The following is a 13,174-nucleotide window of genomic DNA, read 5'->3' on the forward strand; positions in this document are numbered from 1 at the left end:
TGTTTACAGTGATCTTTGAGCCCAAGAATATAAAATCTGATACTGCCTTCTGTTTTTTTCTCCTATTTTGCCAGGAAGTGATGGGACTAGAACTCAGGAGAACTGAACCCATATGATCTTAAGATTTAAACTTACAGTAGAAGCCATAGGGATCAATTTGTCTAATACCCTCAATTTACAGATGAAGAAACTGAGGCACTGAGGCCAGAAAGACCTCTGTTATAGATAAGGAAACCAAGGTCCTCTTTTTTAATCTTCATTCTCTCTTTCACTGTATCCCTTCTAGACTGATCAAAAAATAACTTCACCTATGCTTTCATCCAAATTATTTAAAGTAGAGGACCTCGGGCTTTAAGTCAGAGTAACAAATTAAATGACTGAATTCCAGCAATAAGTCTAATAGCTATTTGGGGCCCTTGGAGGGGAGGGATTGGGAAGATTATTGGTAGTTTGTTTTTTCTTGTGGATTCTCAGATTATACTCAGAAGAAGCAGACCTTTCCACATTCCCCTTACTTAGGGTGACTAGCCAGTAGGGTTGTTACAGCTGCAGAGAATGAGATTGCCTTCTAGGACTAACAGTTGCCCTATTCCTTCATAACACTAATTACTTAAGCAGGGAATAGGTTCTTGGGACTTATCTGACATCTGCTCAAGTACAGCTTGTGTTGTCTTACATCACTGATTCCTTGGTGAAATTCTTCAGTAGGATCACAAGGTGTGCTGATTAGTTTTGCTAAGACTTTTTTTGTTACAAGGGGTGGCTCTCTAGGAAAGGGAGGGAGGAGGAACACATTGGGAAATGTAAGTAATATACAAAGAAAAGATTTATTAAAAAAAGAAAGGTAAGTTATTACTTATTATTCCCTTCTTTATTTACAAATGTCCTCCTTTGTGAAGTGAAAATCATTTTGTAAGATTTCCCTATATCACAAGGAAAGGGGTTTCATTATTCTGAATAACAAAGGGTTTGGGGGTTTTTTTTTCCTCCATTAGGAGGGCTTATGCCTCTCTCTCCATGTAAGAATGACCATGCCATCAATGCTGAGGAAATGGCTAAATTGAGTTGGCACCAGAAGGAATGATATGTCTCAGGAAAGGTCAGTGTTCCTTGCTTGATTCATGCTTCTCTCCCCAGGGCTTTTCCCAGTCATGAATGTATATTATATTTCCTAGGGTGAAAAATAACTCAGATGGATAGTGGCTTACCATTATAACATTTTTTTTTTTAAGTTTTCTGGATGGGGGCAGCTAGGTGGCACAGTGGATAAAGCACCAGCCCTGGATTCAGGAGGACCTGAGTTCAAATCCAGCCGGAGACACTTGATACTTACTAGATGTGTGACCTTGGGCAAGTCACTTAACCCTCATTGCCCTGGGGAGGGGGGGACCATTTTCTGGATTTTAAAGAAATACTTTGAAATTCAATTCAACAGACAGTATTGCTCATCCACTGTGTTAAGCCCTGCTGGGGGTAGAGGGAGGCATAGAAAGATGTCTAACAGTAATAATAACTCCTATATTCAGAATACAAGCTGTGCAAATTACTTTTATCAGTCATTAATTGATGTCATCAAAAAAATTCTGTGAGGCAGAGAGTATCAGATATGAACCAGAGCAGGGTAATCATGCTGGTAAAGAATCTGCCAAATGACAACTAGGTTGAAAGAACTGGAGAATTTAGCCTAAAAGATAGAAGACTTGGAGGTATATGACAATTGACATCAAGTAATTGAAGGACTGTACTATGGAAAAGAGATCAGGCTTGTTTTGTTTGACCCCAGAGGGTGGAGTAGAAATTGTAAACAGGTGATTTTTTGCTTCACTTTCTAATCTTGTTTTTACCCCAGGAATCTATACTAGCTTCCAGTACAATACTAAGTTACTGTACTAAAGTCTTGGTCTCCTTCAGGAAGGAGAACAATTTGGGGGTTGCTAGAATGGGTACCTCTTTCCCCTTCAGACCTGCATTGTACAAGTAACTAGGACAAAGTTCAGGTCTTTCATCCCTTTGTATCATGGATCACTCCCTTGATACTCCCTCTTCTTCTACCCAAGAGGCTAATGTTGCCCCTGAACTCCTCTCTTTCTAAAAGTCTAGGTCTTAGAGCAATTGTAATTGAGGTGTGCAGAGAGGCAATGCCAAGTGTGGTGCTGTCCAGGAACAACTGGACACACAACTTGACTATGTGGTTGCTCTCTCCTGGATGGACATGCCTCTGCCACTGTTTCTCTATGGCTGGGTCCAGGAACTCTTCCAGGCTTCTGTCTTAAATGCTGAAGGTGAACCAAAGCCCAGATATCTCCCAGGGTCCAGTTTCCCCTCATATTTCTGATCTCTGACCTCTGCTCAGATCTAATTTGCTCCAAATGGGGTAAAGGATCAATTCTGCAACTGCCCCCACTTTTTATAGGCCCAGTATGAAGTAGTTTACTTTCAAAATACCTACAGCCACCTAATTCAACTCCAAAATATAAAGTTTAAGATGTCTTCACCCTGTAAAATAGATATGGAGAACAATTAAACAAATTGTGGTACATGAATGCAATGGTATATGGCTGTGCTATAATATGATGAATACAGAGAAGCATGGAAAGACACATAGAACAGATGTGAAATGACATAAGAGGAACCAAGAAAACAATATACACCATGACTACAACAGTGTAAATAGAAAGAAAAACCACTAAAACCAACCCAAAATAAATGGTTTTGGGTTTTTTTTTGTTTGTTTGTCTTTTTTTTGTTTTGTTTTGTTTTTGCGGTGCAATGGGGATTAAGTGACTTGCCCAGGGTCACACAGCTAGAAAGTGTCAAGTGTCTGAGGCTGGATTTGAACTCAGGTACTCCTGAATCCAGGGCCGGTGCTTTATCCACTGTGCCACCTAGCCACCCCTCAAAATAAATGTTACAAAATTACAAAGAACAAAATTACAAAGAACAAACAAACCAAAGAAAAGATATGAGAAGACATCTCTCCCCTCTCTCCTTTGCAGAGGTAGGGGATTCAACAAAAGTAATCATGTTATATGTTGTCAGATTTTTTTCCCCCAAGTATTGATTGGTTTTGCTTATTTTTATCTTTTTCTTAAAAGCATTGATTGTTATATGGGATAGTTCTCTGGAAGGGAAAGAAGGGGGAGAAGTAGAAGGGGAAATGTAGATGATGTAAAAACCAAAGATATTAAATAAAAATATCTTTTTAAAAAACTCTAGGGGCAGCTAGGTGGTGCAGAGGATAGAGTACCGGCCCTGGAGTCAGGAGTACCTGAGTTCAAATCCGGCCTCAGACCCTTAACACTTACTAGCTGTGTGACCCTGGGCAAGTCACTTAACCCCAATTGCCTCACTAAAAAAAAAAAAAAAAAAACAACTCTAGATATCCCAATAGATATGTCTCAGTAGACATCCCCCAGTGTTCTCAGTGGTTATCTCTACACACTCCACAGAAAGATATAAAGTCCCAAACAAAGGTTCAACCCCCTGTAAACTCATCATGTTTATCAGGGAACTTCTCTGATCAATCTCCTACACCTTTTCTACATGTATAGTATCAGAGCACTACTTTCTCCATAATAGAGAATAAGCTTAAGATACTGTTGATAACACCAGGATTCCATGCTCCTTGTGACACTTCATTCAAAAGAGACTAAGTTGGGAAGCTCCAATGTTATTTCTCCACAAAAACAAATCCAGTTCTTAGAACTTATTTTTATCTTGTTTTTACCCTGCATCAACTATTAATACATCTATCAAGAAGGATTTTTCAAACCCCTGCTATGTGCCAGGCATTGTTCTAGGTACTGGGAATACAAAGACAAAAAGAAACAGTATCTGCCTTCAGGGAGCTAACATTCTATCTTAATCCATGTCCAGTCCTGTGCTAAATGCTTTAATGGTGACCAAAGATAGAATCCCTGTCCTGCTGGAATTGACAAAGATGGTAAAGGACATATACTTTGCCCTCGAGGAATTTATAATCTAACATCCAAGTACATGATATATGCATGTATAACATCTCATGCTGCCTGTACAATTAAGGTATTTCCCATCAATGCCAGGATGCTCAGGAAAATCTCATGAGGTAGTAAATGAGATTTTCTGTCTCACTGGGAAGAGAACATGTATACAGCAAATTCCCAGGGAGAAAAGGGAATGTCCTTGGCAAAAAAATGCTGGCTTTGTCTCATCTGTCTTTCTTTCTTCCTTTCTTTTTTCTTTCTTTCTTTCTCTCTCCCTTCCTTTTTTCCTTCTTCCTTCCTTTCTTTATTCTTTTTTCTTTCTTTCTTTTTTTTTTAGCACAACTCTAAAATGTCACAGTAACAACTACCATGGGCTCAGCAAGTTCCAGGAAAAGATTCGAGTTAGCTATGGTAAGCTAGGGTAAGCCCATTTCTTGCTCTGAACATCAGTTTTCTATCAGTATAAACCTTATTTTTTCCCCCTTTAATTCTTTATGGCATTTTTTGGGGGGGGCGGGGCAATGAAAGTTAAGTGACTTGCCCAAGGTCACACAGCTAGTGTCAAGTGTCTGAGGCTGGATTTGAACTCAGGTCCTCCTAAATCCAAGGCCAGTGCTTTATCCATTGCGCCACCTAGCTTCCCTCCCCTTTAATTCTTACTAAATCATCTAGAAGAATTGGGAAACCTTTGGAAAAAGAGCAAAATGTAAAGCATTTGGGCATGTGGAGCTTCTTTACCTAGAAGTTAGGATACTTTGAGGAAACTCAGTGGCAGAGGCAGCTTGATGGCTCAGTGGATAGAGCACTAGGCCTGGAGTTAGAAAGATCTGAGTTCAAATTTAGCTGGAGAAACTTACTAGCTGTGTGACCCTGGGCAAGTCACTTAACCTTTGTTTGCCTTAATCCACTGAAGAAGGAAATGACAAACCATTCCAGTATCTTTCCCAAGAAAACCCCATAGACAGTATAGTATATGGGGTCACCAGGAGTCGGACATGACTGAATACCAACAATAATGTACTGGACTGGACCATAGAACCTGGGGGAATGCTTAGGTACTCTGGTTGGGAGGAGAATCTTTATATAGGAAGTATAGCTTATATTTGATTAGATTCTACATTGAAAGCTCTTTAAGGGCAGAGACCAAGATTCTTTCAGTTTTGTATTGCCATGCCCACACCTACATGTAGCAGGGGCTTAATAACTACATGTTGAATTCAATGGAATTGAGATGATTGTATTATGGTGACAAGAGACCAGTATATACATAAAAGTACGTAGTCACACATATATACAGAACATAAGTGTGTATGTAAACATACACACATATATATGGGTATATGTGTATGTATGTACATATATATGTATACACACACACTCATATCTCATATACATGTACACTCAGACGGACAGATGTAAGGACTGGGTTTCAAATTCTGGCTCTGCTACTTAGTATCTATGTGACCTTGGTCAATTTATTTCCTTTCTTTGGGCTTCAGTTTCCCTCTTTATAAAATGAAGGGATTGGATCAGAGCATCTCTAAGGTCCATGCAAACTCTAAATCTGTAAAGGTTATTTTAACAAACCTTTGCAGGGAGAGGCAACTAAATTGGACATGAATCTGAAAACCCAAGTACATTTTAAGAAAAAAACATTAACTTATTGACTTGGCCTGAAAGGACATAATCTGATGGGTAAAGAATTCAGTTATATTGCTTACTTTTTTAAAAAAGTCTCAAACTAAGATTAGATTATAGTGGGTTAGCTTTCTAGAAAGGAGCCAGGAATGCTGTGAACAGAATGGGATTCCATGTTTCTTTCTGTTTTGTTTTATTTTTTAAACCATCATATTGGCAAATCAAAGGGAAAGTGATATAGGACAACCTAAGCAATGCCTCTGTGTGAAGTAATTGAATTCTATTAAAAACAACATCCACCACCACAACATAGATCATAGACACCCCTAGGCTTTTTTTCTGTCTCCTCCCCCTCCAAAGATCTGAGGATCAGAAAGAATGGGATCAAATTTGGCTGAGAAGGGTGAGCTGAAATATTTCCCCAGAATCACAGAATCTTTTCATCAGGCCAAACATCTCCAGTTTCTTTTAACCTGTCTTGAGGCCTTTTCCCATTCTAGTTGCCCTTCTCCAGATGCTCTCAAGCTTACCAATGTCCTTTCTGAATTTTGGCAACTAGAATTGAACACGCAACTGAACTGAATGAAGAACTGAATGCAGATGGGTTCTGGCACTGCAGGGGTGTAACCTTCAGAGGAAAGTTTGCTTCTCTAATGGGAGCCAAAATTCCCTTTAGCTTTCTTGGCTGCCCAGAATTTTACACTCCTGGATTCTTCTTGTGCTTCTACTTCACTAAAACCTCCACTTGTTTCTGGTAAAATGGATTTTGTTTTCTGAGATTGTGTCCAGCCCCCTTCATGCCACGTGCCAGGCACTACGCTAGATCCAGGAGGTACAAAGGAAAATATGGAACAGTACTTGTCCTCAAAGAGTTTCTCTTCCTTTTAAAAAAAAAAATAAAAGTATTTTATTATTTTCCAGTTACATGTAGAGATAGTTTTCAGCATTTGTTTATGTAAGATTTCCAATTTCAAATTTTTCTCCTCCCCCCCTCCCTCCCCCTCTCCCCTAGACAGCAGGCAATCCAATATAGGTTATATATATATATATATGAGTTTCTCTTCTATTGTTGTAAAATAGAAAGTGCATTGTGTAACTCTCTTTCTTTGGAGAAAGAAACTCAGGCTATGGATCTGGAATGTTGGGACAGTTGATGTGACTATTGGTTTTGCTTAACTGAGTTTTCCTTTGTCATGAGAAGGCTCACGTTTATATCCAGAAACAACAGTGCTGCAAAAGGCACCAGTGACTTTTTTATGACTGTTGACAACTACAAAGCCCTCCAGAAAAATGAACTATGCCCTCTTTTCTCCCTCATTCATTCTTATTCCACTTTAAGGGAGACTGCTTCTTGTTCATGTTTAATTATGGAATTCTTACTCGAGATATTTTAATTGGATTAATTTGAGTGATATTTTAAACTAAGGGGAATTAAATCATTAAAGGAACAGCCAGATAAAGTAGAGAGAAAGCCAACCTGGAGCCAGAAAGACCTCTGGCTCAAGTCCTGCTCCTGGAGCATACTGATTATGTGACTTTAGGCAAGTCACTTAATTTCTCACTTAACTGCTGGTAACTTTCTAACACTATAAAATAATAAAGAATTTGCCAATCTCATCAGTGGAGGAAATTTTATTAACAACAACAACAGGGGGCAGCTAGATGGCGCAGTGGTTAAAGCACCGGCCCTGGATTCAGGAGTACCTGAGTTCAAATCCAGCCTCAGACACTTGACACTTACTAGCTGTGTGACCATGGGCAAGTCACTTAACCCCCATTGCCTAAAAAACAAACAAACAAACAAAACCCCAACAACAACAACAAATGGAATTTATATATCATCTTAAGGTTTGCAAAGTGCTGTATATATGTTACTGATAAAAATCACATTTCCAGGTGACCCTACCCCACTTCCCAAATAAAAATTCTTACCACACTAAATTTAAGCATAAGACATGGTGAAAAAAACCATCATTGAGGACTTTTATAACCATAAAAGGAAGTCAGCCAGTAATACAATAAAAATGAGAGCTAACAGATACCCAGTCTGAGTGCCACATTGAGACCCCTGAGATATTATTTAATAAAACAAAACAAAACAAAAAACATAGGAAGGCTTTCAGCTTGTATTCTAATGTAAGCTTGACAGAAGGACATAGAGAAAGGTTCACAAGGGATGAAAAGACATAGAGTTGTGCTTTGTATTGATGGAGAAAGAAGTAACCACATCACTGAGATAATAGATTCAACCAAGCTTCAAATGAACTAAATTCTTAGTACTTATATTGGTAGAGTGGATAATGAGGAAAACAAAAAAGCCAAGATTTGGAATCAGAGGACCTGGGTTTGAATCCCAACTGTGTGAATTTGTGCAAGTCACTTAACACCTTTCCTCTGGGCATGGTGTCACATGCCTATAATCCCTGCTCATGAAGATTCTGAGACTGGTGGATTTATTGAACTCAGCAGTGGTAAGCTCCAGTGGGCAACAGTGATTGGGTATCCAAACTGATTTTGACATTAATATGGTGGGGGAGGGGAAGGGCAAATGAGCCCAGGTCAGAAGCAAAGCAGTTTGAGGCTTCTCGGTCAGTCAGCAGTGGGATAGAGACGTAGCTACTGTACTTCCAGCCTGAGTGAGATGGGAAAACCCAATTTCCAAGAAAAAAAAAATTGATGGACTTCAGTTTCCTTAAATGTCAAACGAGGGGCTTGGATTCAGTGCCCTCTGAGGTCCCTGACAATGTTAGACTGTGAGTCTGTGATGATATCTGGTCACTGCATGATATCATTCAACTTCGGATTTCAAAGATATTCCTGGTTTGTTTTTTTATTTCAATCATCTTTGACTGCCTACAGTAGGTTTGTGACTTTTCCACACCCATAATGGATGCAGAAAGCTCATTTGTCTCTGTTTCACCATCACATCTCTTTCTTTTTTTTTTTTTTTATTTTAGTGAGGCAATTGGGGTTAAGTGACTTGCCCAGGGTCACACAGCTAGTAAGTGTTAAGTGTCTGAGGCCGGATTTTAACTCAGGTACTCCTGACTCCAGGGCAGGTGCTCTATCCACTGCGCCATCTAGCTGCCCCCCATCTCTTTCTTTTTACATGAAAAAATGGGTTAGTTGGATTCTAGTTCCTCATATTCAAGTTTAAAGCAATGTGGCTGAATCCTATCTGCCATTGATCCTTGTATCCTACTCCTGATCTTAAAAGTTTCAGGCATATCAGAGTGCATTTCAAACCAATGAGTACTATCATAAATTAACATTATTGCCACTTGATCTGACCTTTTGGGGAACCATCAGCTGTTGTCCATTAAGGATAGGGATTGGACCCTATGACTTCTTTGGAGTGTGGAGCTCCTGGACAAGGACTCCTACAAATTCAGGTTGGTAATTTCCCTGAAACTGATAGTTTTAGAGTTGTCTTAGATCAGGGATCTTAAACTTTTTCCACTCGTGACCCTTTTTCTCCAGAGAAATTTTTACGTGGTCCTGGGAAATATAGGTATAAAAAAGAGGTATACATAACCTTTTACTGCTGACAATTTTTTTGCAACCCCCACATTCAATTACATGACCCCATATGGGGTTGTGACCCACAGTTTATGAAGCTAGGGCCTACTGGAAAGACTTATATGAACTGATATATAGTGAAGTGAGCAGTACCAAGAGAACATTGTGCACAGAGACAGCAATATTGTTTGATGAAGGGGAAGCTAGATGGCGCAGTGGATAGAGCACCGGCCCTGGAGTCAGGAGTACCTGAGTTAAAATCCGGCCTCAGACACTTAACACTTACTAGCTGTGTGACCCTGGGCAAGTCACTTAACCCCAATTGCCTCACTAAAAAAAAATATATATATATATTGTTTGATGAAGAACTGTGAATGACTTTATTCTCAACACTACAATGATCCAAGCCAATCCCAAAGGACTATTGATGAAACATACTCTTCACCTCCAAAGAAAGAACTGATATTGATGGAACACAAACTAAAGCAGGCTATTTTTCACTGTCTTTCATATTTTTCCTTTTATTCAAGTTTTCTTGTACAAAATGACTATTATGGTCGTGTTTTATATATTTGCACATGTATAACCCATATCTAATTGCTTGCCACCTCAGGGAGAGGGCAGGGGAGGGAAGGAAGGAGGGATAAAAATTGGAACTGAAAACTATGGTAAAAATGTTTATTACAAAAAAAGAAAAGAAATAAACTAGGGCCCAGAGCACTGAGAAGTCATGGGATAGCTAGTATGTGTCAGAGGCAGGACTTGAACCCAAGTTCTCCTGACTGCAAGGTCATCTCTATATCTACTATACTACCCTGCTTCATTCTTCATCTGGAGTCTAGTTTATGTCAGAGTCAAGAACCTGAGTGTTCCTGACTCTGAGGCCAGCTCTTTACCCAGTGTACCATTCCATGGTGTTCCTGACTCTGACAGCAGCTCTTTACCCACTGCACCATTCCACTTGTTGTCCCTTAAATTTTTTGAACATTTTAAAGATACTATCCTAGATGCTTCTGGAGATATAAGAAGATACAGAAGACACTTTGGTCAACCCCCAAGGAATTTACAGTCTAGTAGGGATGAGGCAAAAACCAAAACAGCCACAAGGCAGAATATGATAACTAAATCAAGACTGGTACAAATAAAGTACTATGGTGATTCAGAGGAGGCAGAGATAATTTCCAATTGGGAAGAAAAAAAGAGATGACAATTGAGCTGGGCCTTTAAAAGTCAGTAGGATATTCAAAAGGCAGACGTAGGGAGTAAGGAGGGTATTCCAAGGAGAAGGAAGAGTATGAGCAAAGGTATGGAAGATGAAACATCATAGGCTACGGGTGAGTTTGAAACATCTAAGTGAAGCATTGTCTTTGAGTTTAAAATGCAAGAATATTGGATTCTTCACATCAATGGGCTAAAAGATATATGTCCTAGAAAATATTCTTGGCCACTGATAAGTGTGGGATGTCCAATTTTGACTTCCTGAGGACCAGCTAGGAGGAGTAGTTTTCAGACAAGGAGAAGCTGTAACATGGAGGTACAGCTAGATTCCTCAGGAAGAGCTGAGCCAGAGAGATAAACATCTTTGAACAGAAATGACCCTTCTAGCTCTATAGCTTCATGACACTGGAAGGAGGTGGTGCTCTGGAAAGCTGACAGAGGCTCAGAGAGGCTGGAGGCTGAGGGATGGAACTCGGCAGAGTATCCAGGCACACAGTTACACCGTGTGATTGGCTCCAGGCTCCACAGACCTCTAGGGATGGCCCTGATTGTCTTAAAATACAAATGATCTTCACATGGAGTGTGAGCCACACATCACACAATTAAGCTTTGTCTAATTTTTTAAGCAAGAGAAGAAAGTCCACTCCTGAGGAGCCCTCCCCAGCAATGCATTCATCATTGAGGAGTTTGTCAGAAAGACTTTGCATATGAGTCAATTGATACAGGATGCTGAGTTATTGTCTGGGAGCTCTTCTAAGGTACTCAGTATGATTGGCTCATTGATGCCTTTAGCATGATGTCATTTGTCCTTGATGGTGATGATGCTATTCTTAGTGGATCTGAGCACACCCTTTAACCTTATTCTAAACACTGAGAAAGCCAAAACCCTGGCCCATTAAGTTTGTGGTCCTGAAAGCAGCCAATTAACATGGGGAGGATGACAGTTTATTTATTGACCATGACTTCATAACATTTCCTGAGGAGCTGGTATTCATTACCTCATATTGGAATATACACATGCGATGCACTAAGCATCAATAATCAGTAAATTAGCAGAGTTTGTTGACTTGTTGATTCTCAGCCTAACGATCAGTTTATTTGTCTTCATTCAGGGTTCTCAAACAAAGGTTGTGCAGCTAGGGATAGGGAATGGGCCAGTGATTTCAATAATAGAGGAAACCCGCAGTTGCAAAAAAACCCTCTACCAATTCTGCTAGGCACCTTCTTTGGTTGTCTTAGAGAGCTTGCCTAGAGCACAGAGAGATTCAGAGACTTGCCCAGGGTCACACAGATGAGATGAGTCAGAGGCAGGACTGGAGCCCAGATTTTCCTAGTTCAGGCTGGATCTCCAACCACTATGCTTTGGTGACTCACAAAAAGAAAAAGAGGTAGCATGAGGTAATGGGGAAAAAAAGGAGTTACTTCATAGAGAAGCCACCCCTATTAAATTCACTCAGTTTTGGAACTGCTACCTTGCTGCTCTGATTGAAGTTGGCGCCAATGAACATGGCCCACTATATCTACCTGGCTCCAGATTCAGAGCATGCCTCATATCTCATCCAAATGTCCACCCTGGTTATCTCTTTGCCATATGTTTTGCCATGCCTAATCTCTCCCACTTTGTACTTTTTGTTCTAGGTACAACAATCAAATAAATCCTTTCATTGTTTCTGAAAAGGGCATGCCAATGAACTCCTCTATACCTCCACCCAGCAGTTCTAGGACTTCCTGACAGAGAAAATATCCTTCCTTGCCTATATAGAAAATACCCTTCCTTACACTTCCTAATATGTGTTGTCTTCTTCCCCTATTAGAATGTAAGCTCCCTCAGAGCAGGAATTGTCTTACTTTTGTATTTATATATCCCAGAATTTAGCACCATATTTGGATGATAATAAGTGCTTAATAAATGCTTTAGTTTTATTTGTTGAGTTTTGGCTCTGCCTTTTACTAGTTATGTGATCTTGGACAAATTTCCATTCCTCTGAAGTTCAGTTTCCTCATCTATAAAACAAGGGCAATAATTTTCATACTACTGTGAAGACTGTGAATAAATGTGAGCAATTATTATTAGTGTGACTTTTTTTTTTTAAGGGCAATCACTAGCCTTGAGAAGAGGGAAATAAGCCCAAGTACAAGTAATGGTAAAATGGACACACCTGCATTCTGTGTTTTCCTACCTTGCAGGTGGGAGGAGCTTCCTTTGATCATCTATTAGCTGTATTAGGCATTTAAAACTGGCCAGACTGGACAGTCTCTCTTTCCTTTGAGTTCTTTCCTACAACACACAGAGCAGGTGCTATGAATTGAACTTAAGAGAGGAGATATCTTTATTCCCCTCTCTTTTACCCTGCTTCCTCTGAGAACTTCGGTGTTTGTTTCTATCTAAGTCATTTGCCCTTCTCTGTTTCATGTGCTGGTGGCAATCTCCACTGGACTTGTGTGACTTCAAGCCATGGTGACCTTGGGGTCAGGATTCCAGGAGGGATGCTGTAGCCAACCACCCTAGAGAAACCAGGGGATCTGGAACTCTCGCGTGAGGAGTCTAGGAATGGGCTCCAAACTAATGGGAACCAAACAAGGCTATGAACCTGTTCCCCTTCCCCTCCCCAAAGACTGAGGTGGTATCAGGGGAGCATTAAACCCTGTATGTTGGAGCACTATATTTATATATTTGTTATTGTACCTCCTATGTAGAAAACATCAGAATACAAAGGCCAAAATAAAACTACCTGCCCCCACCTTCCACTCATTGCTCCTATGTTACTCTCTTGCAAAAACTGGGACAAGTTCAACTCCCCTCCTGGTTATTCTGTTTCCCCAGAGCTTCTTATGAA

At 40.0% G+C, this 13,174-nt stretch overlaps 1 long non-coding RNA gene across 2 annotated transcripts; it reads left to right on the top strand.

The window, feature by feature from the left end:
- The first annotated feature begins 411 nt into the window (after nt 1-411).
- On the top strand, nt 412-12,260 carry LOC122745475. 2 transcript variants are annotated; one of them, XR_006355465.1, is made up of 3 exons: nt 412-1,099; nt 4,300-4,383; nt 11,976-12,260. It is a non-coding gene; the product is annotated as an uncharacterized LOC122745475 (long non-coding RNA). The 2 variants fall into 2 exon arrangements; XR_006355464.1 differs by lacking the exon at nt 412-1,099 and having other exon boundaries at nt 3,323-4,383.
- Nucleotides 12,261-13,174: the final 914 nt, after the last annotated feature.

Source organism: Dromiciops gliroides, chromosome 3, assembly GCF_019393635.1.
Source record: "Dromiciops gliroides isolate mDroGli1 chromosome 3, mDroGli1.pri, whole genome shotgun sequence".
Lineage (NCBI taxonomy): Eukaryota > Metazoa > Chordata > Mammalia > Microbiotheria > Microbiotheriidae > Dromiciops > Dromiciops gliroides.